Below are 12,343 nucleotides of genomic sequence, written 5' to 3'. Positions count from 1 at the left end.
TAAAGTAGAATAACTTACATCAAAGTACAGTCAGCCCTCCGTATTCGCAGGTTCCATATCTGTAGGTTCAACCAACCAGGGATTGAAAACATTTGGGGAGGACTTCCCTGGTGGAGCAGTGGTTAAGAGTCTGCCTGCCAATGCAGGGGACATGGGTTCGAGCCCTGGTCTGGGAAGATCCCACATGCCGCGGAGCAACTAAGCCAGTGTGCCACAACTACTGAGCTTGTGCTCTAGAGCCCACGAGCTTCAACTACTGAGCCCACGTGCCACAACTACTGAAGCCCGCATGCCTAGAGCCTGTGCTCTGCAACAAGAGAAGCCACCGCAGTGAGAAGCCTGCGCATCGCAACGAAGAGTAGCCCCCCACTCACCGCAACTAGAGAAAGCCTGCACACAGCAACGAAGACCCAACGCAGCCAAAAAAAAAAAGAGGGGGGAAGTTCTAAAAAGTTCCAAAAGGCAAAACTTGCAAGTGCGCCAGCAACTATTTACATAGCATTTACATTGTATTAGGTATTATAAATAATGTAGAGATGATTTAAAGTATATGGGAGGATGTGCTTAGTTTACATGCACATACTATGCCATTTTATATAAGGGACTTGAGCATCTGTGGATTTTGGTATCTGTGGGTTGGGAGGCGGGTAGGTGTCCCTAAGGATACGGAAGGACAGCTGTACATCAAAATCACTGAGATTCTAGCATTTAAAAGTAAGCTATTACCCCAAGCCAGCAGTTTTCCACAGGTGGTCTGGGACCCTATCCAGTGATCCACAAGTTCAAACTACTTACACGATAATACTAAGACATTATTTACCTGTTTTGGCTCATTCTCTTATTAGAGTACAGTGGAGTTTCCCAGAGGCTTCACAGACATGTGACATTGCAGCAGACTGAATGCAGAACACAAAGATAGTCCAGTTGTCTTCTATGAAACCACGCATTAAAGAAATTTGTGAAAATTAAAAACAATGCTACTCTTCTCACTAAACTTTTTTGTTTAGGAAAACAGTTATTTTTCATGAAAATCTTTATGTTGCCCTGTAATGGGTTTATTTCTTAAATGAACAAATATTTTAAAATTTCCTCAGTTTTAATTTTAATATGGTGAATATCAGTAGACATAACACACGTAACATTTAAAAATTTTAAAACTCTTTGGAATCTTAAATAATTTTTTTTTCTTTGCGGTTCGCGGGCCTCTCACTGTTGTGGCCTCTCCCATTGCAGCACAGCCTCCAGATGCGCAGGCTCAGCAGCCATGGCTCACAGGCCCAGCCGCTCTGCAGCATGTGGGATCTTCCCAGACTGGGGCACGAACCCGCGTCCCCTGCATCAGCAGGCGGACTCCCAACCACTGCGCCACCAGGGAAGCCCTTAAATAATTTTTAAGAGTATAAAGGGGTCCTAAGACTGAAAAAGCTGAGAACCTCTGCTCCAAGCATTTAAGAATAAATATGTGGTGGGACTTCCCTGGCGGTCCAGTGATTAAGACTCCACACTTCCACTGGAGGGGGCGCAGGTTCAATCCCTGGTTGGGGAAATAAGATCCCACGTGCCATGTATCCCCCCACAAAAAAGATGTAGTACCTGTGTTATGGAAATTTAAATACAAACCACCATCATCTCTCACCACTCTTGCTTCATTACAGTCCATTCTCCACATTGCAACCAGGCTACCTTTTAAAAAATGTGAATCAGGTTACATCATGCCCACTGTACACAGTAGAAAATCCAGACTCCTTCTAATGGTCTGTATGTAAGATCCTAAATGCGCCACTTCTTTGAGCAGGTTGTGTCACATATCCACTGTGTGCCCTGTAACTATTTCTACAAAAATGTTCCCTAACAGACTACCTTCAAGTTTGCTGGCTTAAAACAGGAGCAGCGGGCTTCCCTGGTGGCGCAGTGGTTGAGAGTCTGCCTGCCAATGCAGGGGACACGGGTTCGTGCCTCAGTCCGGGAAGATCCCACATGCCGCGGAGCAGCTGGGCCCGTGAGCCATGGCCGCTGAGCCTGCGCATCCAGAGCCTGTGCTCCGCAATGGGAGAGGCCCGTGTACCACAAAAAAAAAAAAAAAAAAGGAGCAGCAAACTATGCCTGTTTTTGTATGGCCTGCAATCTAAGAATGGAGTTTACATTTTTAAGTGGCTTTAAAAAACTAAAAGAAGAAGAAGAACTCATAACACATGAAAATTATATGAATTGTAAATATCAGTGTCCATAAATAAATGTTTTATTGGAACATAGCCATGTCCATTCTTTTACTGTTGTCTTTGGCTGTTTTCTCAGTACAACAGCAGCATTGAATAGCTGTGGCAGAAACCATATGGCCTGAAAAGCCTAAGATGTTTACTGTTTGGCCCTTTACAGAAGAGGTTTGTCAGTCCCTGGCTTAAAATGACAATTATTTCTTTGGGATGTACAGGTCAGGTGGGAGCTGGCTCATCTGGGTTGGACTTGGACCACATGTCTTTCATCCTCCTGGGACCAGCAGACCAGCCTGAACATGTTCTTCTCAAGCAGTGGTAAAGGCACAGAAAGAAAGTGGATACTTGCAAACCTGCCTGAGGTTTAGGCTCAGAATTGGTGCACCCACCTTCTTTTTGTTCCTTGACACATTAGGTTTGTGTCCGCCTTAGGACCTTTGCGCTGTTGTCCCATCAGGCTGGAGAGCACTGCCCGCAGACCACCATGTGATGTGCTCCTGGTCATACAGGTCTCAGCTCAGTAATGCCTTCTCAGGTGGGCCTTCCCCACCACCCAACCTAAAGCAGCCTCTTTCACCATGTCATTCCTTTTTCTATTCCCCTTCTTTTTAAAAGTAGTACATAGTTTCAGTCTAAAAATGTGTATGTGTGTACTTAATGTCTCATTTCTCTCTCCCTCAAAATGTAAGCTCCGTGGGAGGAGCGTTTCTGTCTTATTCGGCCTTTCTGTCTTATTCACTACTGTATCCTCAGCCCCTAGAATAGAGCCTGGCACCAAGAGGTGGAGTGCAGAGATACATTTTCCCTAGTATCTAAATATGGAAAGGTCACCTGAGTGATCAGTTTCTAAATTGAACCTTAATAGAAAAGTATACAGGTTTAGTTGGTATCAGTTGATATATAATTATATTAGGGTTCTTCAGAGAAACAAAGCCAATAGGGTATGTGTGTATGTGTGCATACATGCATGTGCGCACGTGTGTTTGTGTGTGTGCATGGAAGTAGACTGATTATATGGAATTGACTTACAGGATTGTGGAAGCTTACAAGTCTCCAAGATCTGCATTTAGCAAGGCTGGCGACCCAGGAGAGCTAATGATGTAGCTCTAGTCCAAGTCCAAAGGCCTGAGAACCAGGAAAGCCGATGCTGTAGTTCCTGTCTGAAGGTTGGCAGCCTAGAGACCCAGGAAGAGCTGATGTTTCAGTTCAATTTAGAAGGCAGGAAAGACTGATGTTATGGCTCAAGGCAGTCAGATCAGAGGGTATTCTCCCTTACTCAGCCTTTTTGTTCTATTTAGGCCATCAACTGATTAGATGAGGCCCACCTACATTAGGGAGGGCAAGTTGCTTTACTAGTCCCAATTCAAATGTCAATTTCACTTGGAAGTACCCTAGTTGAGGAAGTTCCCTTCTGTTCCTAATTTGCTGAGAGGTTTTTATTTTTTATTTTTAAATAAAAAATGAGTGTTAAGGGAATTCTCTGGTGGTCCAGTGGTTAGGACTCCACACTTTCACTGCCGAGGGCAAGGGTTCTATCCCTGGTTGGGGAACTATAATCCCACAAGCCACATGGTGCAGCCAAAAAAAGAAAAAATGGGTGTTGAAGTTTGTCAAATACTTTATCTGTTGATATGATCATATGATTTTTCTTCTTTTGCCTTGAGATATGGTAGATTACATTAATTAATTTCTGAATGCTGAACCAGTTTTCAAAACTACATACCTAGAATAAATCCCACGTGGTTATGTTATATAATTCCTTTTATACATTGTTAGATTTTATTTGATAACACTTTATTGAGGATTTTCACATCTATGTTCATGAGAGTTATTGGTTTGTAATTTTCCTCATAAAATGAGTTAGAAAGTGTTCCCTTTGCTTCCATTTTCTGGAAGAAATTGTAGAGAATTGGTATCATTTCTTCCTTAAATATTTGGTAGAATTCACCAGTGAACCCATCTGGGCCAGTTGCTTTCTGTTTTGGAAGGTTATTACTTATTGATCCAAATTATTTAATAGGTATAGGCTATTCAGATTATGTATTTCTCCTTGTTTGAGCTTTGGTAGTTTGTATCTTTCAAGGATTTGGTCCATTTCATCTCAGTTATCCAATCTGTGATCAGAATTGTTGACGATGTTCCTTTATTACTCTTGGGAGGAGTATTACAGTGATTTACTTCTCTTCCAAAATCTTATGGCAAAACGCAAATAACAAAATTTGCCATTTTAATGATTTTTAAGTGTATAACTCAGTGGCATTAATTACATTTACGTTGTTGTGCAACCATTACCACTGTCTCCAAAACTTTTTCATCACCCCAAACAGAAACTTGGTATTAAGCAGTAACTCTCCATTCTCCCCTTGGGCCCTGGTAACCTCTAATAACTTCCTGTCTTTATGGATTTGCTGATTCTGGCCATTTCGTATAATGTATATTTCATACAATATTTGTCTTATTTTTCTGGCAGTTTCTGCTTGTTTTTCAGTGTTTCTGAGGAGATGAGAGATTGGAGTTGCTTACTCTGCCATTTTGCTGAGGTTACATTCCAGACTGATAGTTTTGATTGTTACTTTTTTCATGTAATATTTTACCAAACACTTTACCCTTTGACTAGTCTGTATGCTTCAGAAGGAAGACATTTTGTTTTGTCCATTACTATGTCCTCAGAGTCTAGAATGGTGCCATGTATTTGTTGGCTAACTGAAGTTATTAATTTTTAATAGTTGCTTAAAAACTGCATAATTTTTAATAGCTTCATAATATTTGTGTGACTGTACCTTAATTTATTTACCCGATTACCTATTGTTTAATTTTTAAACTATCTTCAGATTTTATTTGTATAAGTAATAATGGTTATTATCATATTTATACAGAAGTGTTTGGGTGCACCTATGATGATTTTCTTGGCATGTATTTCTAGAGGTGGAATTAGAACAAAGACATGACCATTTCTTTGGTCCTTTGATACATATTGCTAATTGCCCCTCAGGAAAGGGGTTTTTAAATGGCTTTACAGCTATTTAAAAATATATAACGTTCTTTTTGCCTGATTTATGATTTCTCTGCATTTGACACTCATAAAAAGAGAACTGTCCTTGGTGAATTTAAAAATTTTTTTTTGTCTAAGTAACAGTATGAGATAAAATTCATTTGTTGATGGAGGTAAGTATAGTAAGCACCACAAGCAGATATTTTGTAAAATTTTCTCTCATTTCACTAAACATTTTTATGGCAATTAAATTTTACCAAAATAAAGAGAAAAAACAAAAAACTTAGTTTGATTAGTTTTGGCTTCTGGTTTAATACTTACAACAAATGTTTACCAACTACACTTTTATTTATATTTTGGGTATATTTTTCACGTTATAACTGTTTGTTTCATATTTGTCTCCCCAGTAGGCTGTAAGCCCCTTGAAGGACTAAATAAGTTCAGTGTTCTTTCATAGTCTTAATACCTTATATTTCCTGTAGTACTTTGTAGTTATTAGAATAGATGGATATATATCAGCTCACTTGATTTCTTTTATAACAGCCCCTTATGGGATAAGGAATTATTTTGAAACTTAGAGAGCTTTAAGTGACTTGTCTAAAATCACAAAACTATTACATTTGCCCATCCTCATCCTGCCCATGCTTTCTACCTAGGGTTAGCTCGCTACAGCATTTGGCCAAGAAAACCAGGTTCCCCTAGATGAATCTCAAAGATAAATATCCTCACTGCAGTACTTTGGCTTCTTCCATTAAAAAAATAACAAAAACAAAAAATAAAACTATAGAGACCTTATCCAGGGGAAATAGGAAGAAAAGCCAGGGAATCAGAGCTGCTCTCTTGCCAGAGGTGCATGTTCTGATGGGAGAAGATGGTGAAAGATATCTGTGCCAGATCCCACGCGGGAAAGAAGCTGTCTGAGATCCGAGGAAACATCCGTCTGCTAAGAGGAGCCAGCAGCCTGTTGACAAAAATTTGGGAGGGGAGGGGGAGTCAGAACTCTTCTTTTTTTTAAAAAATAAATTTATTTTATTTTTATTTATTTTTGGCTGTGTTGGGTCTTCGTTGCTGCACACAGGCTTTCTCTAGTTGCAGAGAGCTGGGGCTACTCTTTGTTGCGGTGCTCGGGCTTCTCATTGCGGTGGCTTCTCTTTTTGTGGAGCACGGGCTGTAGCGCGCGGGCTTCAGTAGTTGTGGCTTGTGGGCTCTAGAGTGCAGGCTCAGTAGTTGTGCCACATGGGCTTAGTTGCTCCACGGCATGTGGGATCTTTCTGGACCAGGGATTGAACCCATGTCTCCTGCATTGGCAGGTGGATTCTGAACCAGTGTGCCACCAAGGAGGCCCAGAACTCTTCTTTTTGTGTGACTTTAGATAAGTCACTTAAACTCTTTGAGTCTCAGATTCTCATCTGTACAATAAAGAGTTTATATTAAAAAAATAAATAAAATCACAAAACTGGGGCTGAGGTCAGGGCCTGCTTTTGTGACACGTAGTTAATCTTTAGGCATTGAATAGCTGCAGCACCGTCCAGGAGAACTTTGTGCAGTGTTGGAAATGGCCTATAATGATGAGCTGTCCAGTACCGTAGTCACTAGCTACATGTGGCTGTTGGGCACTTGACATGTGGCTAGTGTGACTAAGGCACTAAGTTTTAAATTTAACTTATTTAGTCTTAATTTAAATAACCACACGTGCCTAGTGGGGAATACCATGTTTTTGGACAGTGCAGATCTAAATTCATAGGTAGAGTAACTGTTTGCAAGGATGTTCTAGCAGGGCTCACACATTGGCACTGGATTTAAAGTGCTCCCTGTGTAATTCTGTGATTCTGTAAACTCCGGACTGTAAAACAAGTAAATCTACATATATGTACCCAGGAAGTCAGTTTGAATACATTTGGAAACCATCTTTGGTAGTTCCCCCCCCACCCCTTTTCCTTTTATTCAAGTGTGGTTGAAGAGACTTTTTTTTTTTTTTTGGCTGCGTTGTGTGGCATGCGAGATCTTAGTTCCCCAACTGGGGATCGAACCCGGGCCCTCAGCAGTCAAAGAGCGGAGTTCTAACCACTGGACTGCCAGGGAATTCCCTCTCTTTGCTCCTCTACTTCTTTAAAGATCTCAGCTTTCTCTCCTCGGAAAAGGAGAGAGATTTTGTTAAGTTATTATGATTAACCCTATCCTGGATTATTCCTTTTCTCCAACAGTAATCTATCTTAATCTGTACTCATGTAAAAGCTGAACAGTAAGTATTCCTAAATCATTTCATGCAAGTACATGATTAGTCCTTAACAGGATGTCAGCTCCCTGAGGACAAAGCCCTGGTTCCCATTTTGTGCCCTTTAAAATGGTCAACAAATGTATGTTGTGTATCTAATTCTGTGAAGAATTCAAAGAGGGTAGAAGTGGTTTAGAAAAGAATCTTTGAGTTTAATTAACGTTCAAGTAAATAGTGGTCATGCATCTTGGGTTTGGGTCATTTCCTGTGTATGAAGAGGAGAGATCAGCCCACTTTGGGTAACCATTCAACGCCTAATAAGAAAAGGGTTAATCTTTTATTTTAGCCACTTCGTGTTGGGAAATGCTGTGAGCTGTTTGTGTCCTCCCAAAATTTATATGCTGAAACTATTCCAGTATGATGCTATTAGGAGGTGAGCTCTTTGGTAGATGATTAGGTCATGAGGGTGGAACCCCCATGAGTGGGATTAGTGCCTTTATAAAACAGACCCCAGAGAGCTCCCTTGCCCCTTCCACCATGTGAGGTGACACAGCGTGAACACAGCCATCTATGGATCAGGAGGCAGGCCCTCACCAAGCAGGAAGTCTGTCAGCACCGTGATCTTAGTCTTCCCAGTCTCCAGAACTGTGAGAAATAAATTTCTGTTGTTTATGAGCCACCCGGTCTGTAGTATTCTGTCAGAGCAACCCTAATGGACTAAGGCAGGAAAACAAACATGTTTAATCAAATGTAATTAGAAAATGCTGCTGGTTATGAGCAGATTTGACTTCCTGATTGGTATCAGAGGAGGAGGAGGATTAGCAGAAAAACATAAAGCTTAGATTATCTTTGTCTGCCATTTAGTGGCTCTTAATGCAAAATATATTTTGTTTTCAGAAACTGTGGAGAACCTGTTGTAATTTGGGAATATTATAAACTTCTGATGTGATTATCAATGTATGAAAAGCTCTGTCAGAGTTACTTAGCGTTCTTGCTGCTTGAGTTTGGAGAGCCCTGGCATCTTAAGTTTTACAAGGTAGCACGTCACATTTATACACTTGAAACTTTGAGAAAGGGACATGTGTTTTTACAGAGAGAGTTTTGCATCCTTGTGTGCTGAGGCCTGCTGTCTTCTCTCTATACCTGTAGCCTTTAGCCTTTACATTGACTATCTGGGAGTGGATCTGAAAGCAGGAAGCTCTGGAGGGAAACTACAGAGCAGTAAGCTGTTCCAAGGTGTTTGTCTTGTAAAACTAGTAGCCGTATTCACTCATTCTAGAAAGTTTATTGATTCTGTGCCAGGCAGTGTGCAAGGTTCTAGGACTGAAAATGAGAGAGATTAAGTTCCTGGCTTTGAGTTGCTCGCAGAGGTGTAGATGATATTTAAACAGGTGAATTAATTGTATTGTAGCATGTAAATGCTGTCTTTAAGAGACCTGTGAGCAGTTTGCAGTGAGTATTGTACAGCCGTATAGGATTTGCATATCTTATCAAAACAATCTTGTGAAATAGGTGGTATTAATATCCTCATTCTACAGAAGAAGAAATTGAAAATGGAGAAGTGCCCTAGATTTTATTATTGATAAGTGCCAGACTTAAACTTCTGATTATAATCTTATGATCCTTGCACTGTTGACCAGTTCGCTTCTTAATAATTACCTTCCTCCTTTCCTTAGCTGGGGAATCCCCAAAGGATTATGGGGCTTGCACCTCATTCACTGTTACTCTACCACAGGCATGCATTTGGTCCTGTTTCAGGAGCATCAAGGTCATCAACAAAAGTGTGTGCCGGTTTCATAATTGAAAAAGTTTATCAACTGAAAATTCTGGCATTTGTGTGCACAAACCAGCTGAAGGACTATCAGACATTCTAAAAATGCTGGGCCATTGAATTAAGGGTGATAAACATACCAGTTTCAACTGGTTGAATGAGCACATTCATGAATGTGTATTTGACAAAGCTGGCTCTGTGTAAATAAGCATCAGAAGAGCAGGCCAGGTGAAGCTGAGAGAGCCCGGGCCAAGCTAAACAGGAACATGGGCTACGGAGTTCGGTTGATTCAAACCTCAGCTCCATCATACACACTGCAACTTGGCCTGGAGCTTCTTTTTGTGCCATCGTAGTACATGCCTCAAAGTGGTGCCTTACTGTGGGGATTCAATGGGGGGGGGTGTGCCTGGCACAGTGGTGCTTAGTGAGTGTGTGTTTGAACCCCTTCTCCTGTGATCAGCACATTAAGACTGACTTTGGCTGCAATTTTGTAAAACTAACCAACAATTGATCTTGAATACCTTGGACGCCATGATTACTAAGATGGAGTCTTAAAAGTGATACACATTTAAAAAAAATTTTTTTTTAATTTATTTATTTTTGGTCGCACTGGGTCTTCGTCGCCGTGTGCGGGCTTTCTCTAGTTGCGGCGAGCGGGGGCTGCTCTTCGTTGCGGTGTGCGGGCTTCTCGTTGCGGTGGCTTCTCTTGTTGCAGAGCACGGGCTCTAGGTGCGTGGGCTTCAGTAGTTGCAGCATGTGGGCTCAGTAGTTGTGACGCACGGGCATAGTTGCTCTGCAGGATGTGGGATCTTCTCGGATCAGGGCTCGAACCCGTGTCCCCAGCAATGGCAAGCGGATTCTCAACCACTGTGCCACCAGGGAAGTCCAAAAGTGATAAACATCTTTAACTAGTAGAATAAACTACCTTTAGATGATTTTTATAATTCTTTATTAATAATACATTGTTTATGTGGTATTTGAGAGCTCATGTAGTATTTTAGTAAATAGTATTTTAGTTCATTGTGTCTTAAATTTTTACCAACAAACTACCCTTAGTAACAGAGAAAAGTAAGTCCTCTGAGGAGAATAATGTAGAGAGGAGGGGTGTGTGTGTGTGTGTGTTTGTGTGTGGAGAGAATAGCTCAAAATGGCAAATAGGACATTTTTTGAAGGTCTACATTATATCTTGTATTTTTATCACATCAGTATTCCATTTTTCTCCATAAGAAATTTGCACTACTACCAATAGAATGTTTTAAATGTCTTGCCATTATAAAATTGATGGCATTTCAGGAAGTTAAGCTTGTTTACCCTCGGCTTCCAATATGCCTGGCACATTCCCTGTACCCTTTACTCGCCCACGTCATGGGAGAATCACCATCCTACTACAGCAGCACAGCAGACTGATGAAATAGATTTAGTACTTATTTCATAGTTGAGGAGATTGAGGCCCACACATTGTAGTTTACCCAGGGTTACACAGCTGTGAAGCAGGAGAACTGGGAGGTTCTCTTAGAAGGCATCCCAAGTTCCCAAATCCAGCCTTCTCTTAGGTCACTCCTACAGTAGTTAGGTAATATTTACTAAGAAGAAGATGGTATGTAATGTGCTGGGTATGAGTTGATAATAAACAGAATTGTAAGTAGTTCCCTACCCTTCAAGCAGTTTGATTGGTCTGTCAAGATGCTAACATGGGGTAAAAGGTAAATAACAAAACTAAGTGATGCAAGCCATCAAATAAGTGATAGAAGTAGAAGTTATCCAGAGTTCTGAGAAGGAAGCATTCAGACTGAGCTGAAGAATATGGAAAGGCTTTGTGCAAGAACAGAGACTTGATTTTACAGTAGTCAGTGTTTCTCTCACCTGTTCCTCTGGTCTTTTGTTTACTGCTGATAATGGCTGAAAAGTATCTAATTGCAAGTTTAAGTCTTTTTTGGCTTTTTTGTTGTTTGGAAGGTGTTCGTATTTTTACAGTTTACCCTAGAATAAACAATTTTTTAATTGCACAAGTTTTTTCTACTCTTTTCCGTCCTTGATAGTATTAAGGAAATGATCTGATACTAACCCTTAGATGAATTTTATTTGATTTACAAGTTTCCTTTTTCATTCCTCATAGAGCATATTACTCATTCATCTAGAAAAGTTTGGAAAGATTTTCATAATAGGGTTTAGTTGACAGGAATAGCAGAAAAGGGAAATGGTTCTGATGGAAGAGAATCAAGTTCAAATGTTGATGGGCTTAGGAGCAGGGACAAAAGACCCAGAGGAGGTGAAGACAGGAAGAGACACGGTGTCCTTATGGAGTTGATGTGGGGACATGGAGGATACAGGTGAGAAACACAGTGTCAGCCCTGCAGCTGGGAGCCCCTCTTAAGTCATAGACTTTTAGGACTGGCAGGGATTTCAAAGACCCGCTTCATTTTACAGATGAAGAAATAGCCTGAAGAGGCTAAGTAACTTGCTCAAGGTCACTCATAAAAGTGACAGAGCTGGGATGAAAACCCACATCCCAAGTAAGAAGCCAGCATTCCTACCACACTTCCCCCAAGATCTAAGCGTGCAGAACTCTGAACTAGAGGAATATTCCTAAATGTGGTATTTAAGGACCTTTTGCTATTGCCGTTGTTTCTCATACACCGGAGCGGTTTGGAGATGCCAAGATTAATTTATCTGATGAAAGAAGGCATGTTGTATTAACATACAGCACGTCAGCATTTCTCAGCCGTTTGTGAAGCGCACTCTGTCTGATGTTTTCTCCCCACCTTCCAGGTAGCCCTACTAGCCAAGGACAGTTATATTGAGCTTTATTTTATTTATTTATTTATTTTTAAATAAATTTATTTATTTTTGGCTGTGTTGGGTATTTGTTGCTGCGCAGGGCCTTTCTCTAGTTGCAGCCAGCGAGGGCTACTCTTCATTGTGGTGCACGGGCTTCTCATTGCGGTGGCTTCTGTTGTGGAGCACGGGCTCTAGGTGCATGGGCTTCAGTAGTTGTGGTGTGCAGGCTCAGTAGTTGTGGCTCGCAGGCTCTAGAGCGCAGGCTCAGTAGTCGTGGCACACGGGCTTAGTTGCTCCGCGGCATGTGGGATCTTCCCGGACCAGGGCTCGAACCCGTGTCCCCTGCGTTGGCAGGCAGATTCTTAACTACTGTG

The 12,343-nt window shown here is 41.2% G+C and overlaps 1 protein-coding gene across 4 annotated transcripts in view; it reads left to right on the top strand.

Moving 5' to 3' along the window:
* The window catches only part of GNPTAB (N-acetylglucosamine-1-phosphate transferase subunits alpha and beta), an 80,467-nt gene that overhangs the window by 12,616 nt on the left and 55,508 nt on the right, over positions 1–12,343 (top strand). The window lies entirely within an intron of this gene.

This window comes from Mesoplodon mirus (assembly GCF_964341445.2).
Source record: "Mesoplodon mirus genome assembly, chromosome: 11".
Taxonomy (NCBI): Eukaryota; Metazoa; Chordata; class Mammalia; order Artiodactyla; family Ziphiidae; genus Mesoplodon; species Mesoplodon mirus.
The sequence above is the reverse complement of the archived record's forward strand: the minus strand, read 5'-3'. Positions and strand labels throughout refer to the sequence as shown.